This window comes from Cnephaeus nilssonii (genome assembly GCF_951640355.1).
Source record: "Cnephaeus nilssonii genome assembly, chromosome: 7".
NCBI lineage: Eukaryota > Metazoa > Chordata > Mammalia > Chiroptera > Vespertilionidae > Cnephaeus > Cnephaeus nilssonii.
In genome coordinates this window covers 91,540,550-91,545,423 of record NC_137078.1, presented here as the reverse complement: position 1 = coordinate 91,545,423, position 4,874 = coordinate 91,540,550, and positions in this window count along the sequence as shown.

Genomic DNA, 4,874 nt, shown 5'->3' with positions numbered 1-4,874 from the left:
ATTAACCCAACCAAGATGGCTGCAGCCATGGAGAGAGCAGGAGGCTTGGGTTTCCCCGGCAATGGAGGAGGCCAAGCTTTCCGCACACCCTGGCTGGCCCAGGCCTCCACTCAAGGCTACAAAGTTTCAATTATAGAAGATAAATAAATCCCAACAAAAATGACTGCAGCCATGGAGCAAGCAGGAGGCTTGGCTCTGGTCAAGGATACAAAGTTTCAATTATAGAAAATAAATAAATCCCAGATACCAGGGCATGGCTGGACTGCAAACCACCACAGGCCACCCGCCCAGGCTGCCCCACACCCAAAGGGAACCCCAACCCTGATACAGGAGACTCTTCAGGGCAAACCAGCCGGCCCCCACCCGTGTAGCAGGCCTCTATCCTATATAATAAAAGAGTAATGTGCAAATTGACCATCACTCCAACACACAAGATGGCTGCCCCCATGTTGTCAAAGATGACTGCCCCCATGTGGACACAAGATGGCTGCCACAAGATGGCCAGTAGGGGAGGGCAGCTGGGAGGGACCAGGTCTGCAAGGAAGGGCAGTTGTGGGCAATCAGGCCAGCAGGAGAGGGCAGTTGGGAGGGACCAGGCCAGCAGAGGAGGGAAGTTGGGGGCAACAGGGCCTGAAGGGAAGGGAGGTTGGGGGGGACCCAGGCTTGCAGGGGAGAGCAGTTGGGGGGAACCAGACCTACAGGGGAGGTCAGTTAGGGGTGACCAGGCCTGCAGGGGAGGGCAGTTAGGGGTGACCAGGCCTGCAGTGGAGGGCAGTTAGGGGCAATCAGGCTGGCAGGGGAGCAGTTAGGCATCAATCAGGCTGGCAGGGGAGTGGTTAAGGGGTGATCAGGCTGGCAGGCAGAAGCGGTTAGGGGCAATCAGGAAGGCAGGCAGGCGAGCAGTTGGGAGCCAGCAGTCCTGGATTGTGAGAGGGATATCCGACTGCCCATTTAGGCCCAACCTTACTGGAATTGGGCCTAAACGGGCAGTCGGACATCCCTCGAGGGGTCCCAGATTGGAGAGGGTGCAGGCTGGCTTGAGGGGACCCCCCCCCCGTGCAAAAATTTCGTGCACCGGGCCTCTAGTATACATATACATGTATATACACACACACACACAATACACACACACATATAAAATTAATAGCTGAGTTAGAGATTTTAACAAACTTCTTCAGTATCTATCTTAGGGTGAAGATTACATGAAATCATTCAAATCATGCATTTAGCACTGGCCCTGGCACATGGAAAGCTCTAAATCAGAGTGAGCTGCTATCATGAATGACTGTTCCTTGAATTAGTAAGCAAATGAGTGGTATCTGAGCTCTAACACGGAGACTCTGGTGGGTCTTCTCACAGAGGAAAGGCCTGGGGGTGGGGATGGGGAAGGCTTTAGAGCCTTGGCAATCTCCACCACCACTCAAAACATCTTCCTTGGATATTCCTATTCTTTGAGCTGGACAATGAATGTCTTCATTTTCTGCAGATAGGGGATTAAAGCAATGTTTATAAAATGTTGTTAGTATTATTGGCCTATAACTTAGCTCTAAGCGAGTTTCCAGTCCCACTCTCCCCTTCCATCCAGATGGCCCAAGCCCCTTCTGTACGGATTCTACAACAATGGTCGGCAAGCTCATCAGTCAGCAGAGCCAAATATCAACAGTGCAATGATTGAAATTTCTTTTGAGAGCCAAATTTTTTTAAACTTAAACTATATAGGTAGGTACATTGTTATTAACTTAATTAGGGTACTCCTAAGCTGGCCTTTGCTAAAAACACAAGGGGCCAAAGAGCCGCATGTGGCTCGAGAGCCTCAGTTTGCCGACCACTGTTCTAGAACCACCACTGTCTCTCAAGTTACATATCGCTGGGTTTGCAATGGGCACTGTCCCCATTTATGACCTTGTGAAGGTAAAGAGCTCTGAAGGTGCCAAGGGCCACGATTAGCCTGGAGGTGACCAAAGTTCCCCTGGTTAGGGAGCCTGGATAGGGCTGGGCTGAGAAGGCATGAGTCAAGACAGGGCAGGGGACAGGAACAGGACTGCATGTTGAGGTGTCTGACAGGCCTGGCCGGCCAGCTGGGCCCTATAATCCTCTCCCCAGTTGTAATTATACTTGGCTGAGATTATTAGAATTATTCCCATGTCGAGTGGGCACACATGGAGCCAAACATCCTTCTCTTTCTTTCCTGGATCTGAGGGGGAGGGGCCTTCAGGATGCCTGGACAGTGCTGGGATAGAGGCAGGGGGCATCCCCCCAGGTTCTTTGCCAGCCCTGCCTCAGGTCCAGGAAACTGGTCTAGATGTCAAAGATACAGATCCGGGCCCTAACCGGCTTGGCTCAGTGGGTAGAGCATTGGCCTGCGGACTGAAAGGTCCCAGGTTCGATTCCGGTCAAAGGCATGTACATTGGTTGGGGGCACATCCCCAGGGGGAGGTGTGCAGGAGGCAGCTGATCAATGTTTCTCTCTCATCGATGTTTCTAACTCCCTCTCCCTCCCTCTCTGTAAAAAATCAATTAAAAAAAATATATATAGCCGAAACCGGTTTGGCTCAGTGGATAGAGCGTCGGCCTTCGGACTGAAAGGTCCCAGGTTCGATTCCGGTCAAGGGCATGTACCTTGGTTGCGGGCACATCCCCAGTAGGGGGTGTGCAAGAGGCAGCTCGTCGATGTTTCTCTCTCATCGATGTTTCTAACTCTCTATCCCTCTCTCTTCCTCACTGTAATAAATCAATAAAATATATTTTTAAAAAAATTTATATATATATATATATATATATATATATATATATATATATATATATATAAAGATACACATCCGGGAGAAACATGCAACAGCAGGAGGCGGAACCAGCTGCTTCTCTGAGGGATGGATGAACTCAGGACACAGGAGCCAGGCAGCAGGACACAGAGATGTCAGCATACAGGACATGGAGATGTTGCCTCATTTCCTCCCACCCCCTGCCCTTCCCTCAGAGAAGCCACTGATTCAATCCTTGCTGAGGGTCTGGGGACATTTGGATGCCTCTGGACACCCTAACTGGTGTTCTGCCCTTCCTAAGTCACTCAATGACAATAACCCAATTTTCCTGGAGTCACAAAGAGTGGGCACATCATGATGTCTCAGGATCCTCCAATCATGTTTGCTCTACACACATTATCTCATTCAGTCCTAACTCTGCCAGATACCATTAGTGCATCCATTTTACAGATGGAAAAACTGAGCTTAGAGAGGTGGTATTAACTTCCCAAGGTCTTATGGCTTCCCAAGGTTAATGGCAGAACTGCAACTCAAACTAGGGTCTGCTAAACGCATCACTATCCTTGAGAGGGTTACCTTGAAATGCAGGCAGGCAGGGCAGGGGTCCAGTGGAAAACAAAGGCGGGTGAATCATAGGCAGGGGCAGACATGGCAGTTTGAGCCAGCCTAACCACAGGAACCAACCAAACAGAAATAATAAAACGCTTCTGCACTCAAAGTGGGAGGCATGGGAAACCAAGGGAGGGCCTGCAGTAAACAAAATGTACGCACACACAGAAACAGAAAAAGCTCAGCACAGGAACAGAGAAAGAACACACAGAAACAGGGAAAATTTAGGTCCACTGCTGGGCAAAAACAATTGAGGGAATCAATCAGGTGATGACACACATAGACAAAGAAGCAGCCTGTGGCAAATATATACCTCTGGACTACGAGGTTTTAATGGGCACCCCATTATTGGGTCCCCCTCCTCTTGTGGGGAGTCGGAATCTGCTTGTAATATATTTTCCACACTTTGCTTAAATCTTCCCGTCCGTGTAGCTCATTCTTCGGCAGCGCAAGACACGACCCCGGGAAAACACCTCAGCTCACCGTCCAGTTATTATCCCCACCGCAGAGAGGAAACTAGCTCAGAGAGGTCAAGTAACCTGCCTACAGCTGTACATGTGGAACATGGTGAAGCCAGGATGCAAACCCATTTCTTTTACCACCACCCCAATATTTGTTTTGCCTGAAAGATGATTTCAGAGGTTCCCTCCAGCTGAGATATATATTTATATATATTTTAGTGGCCCAGTGCACGAAATTCATGCAGGGGCGGGGGGAGGTGTCCCTCAGCCTGACCTGCACCCTCTCCAATCTGGGACGCCTCAGGGGATGTCTGACTGCCAGCTCCTAACTGCTCACCTGCCTGGCCGGTCTCCTGGAAGGTCTCCCGGTCTAATTAGCATATTACCCTTTTATTAGTGTGTATATATATATTTTTAAATATATGTATTTTCTACTGATTTCAGAGAGGAAGGGAGAGAGAAGCCAAGAGATAGAAACATCAATGAGAGAGAACCACTGATGGGCTGCCTCCTGCACGCCCCCTACTGGGTGGGGATCAAGCCCAGGCCCATGCTCTATCCACGGAGCCAAACCCGCCAGGGACCACTGAGATCCTTTTCAATCCTGGGTTGAGACAGGAACACGCTGAAAGAACACCCCCCCCCCCCCCCCCCCCGCCACCCGCCCAGGTGAAAATAAAGAAATAGTTTGGTCTTACTTCCTCGCTCAGGAAACCAGTGTAGCTGCCCCGGCCCTGCCCTTTCAGCTTCATCCCTTCCCTCCTGAAGGAGAGAAAATGTCATTCAACAAGCAGGACTTCCTAGCCCTCCCTCCCACCCACCCGCAGCGCCTTCCCCAGGAGTGTGCCCTCGGTCACCCGCAGCGCAGCGACACCAGCCCCCGGACCCACCCCCCACCCGTGTGTTACAGTGCGAGCGGCCCCGGGGGAGAGGGTGAGCCACGTGTGGGCCGTCACGTCCTTCCACGCCCGGACACACGCCACACCCCCTGGCTCCGAACCAGGGGCTGCGCTGCGGCTCCGCTCCGGAGCTGGCCCCGCCC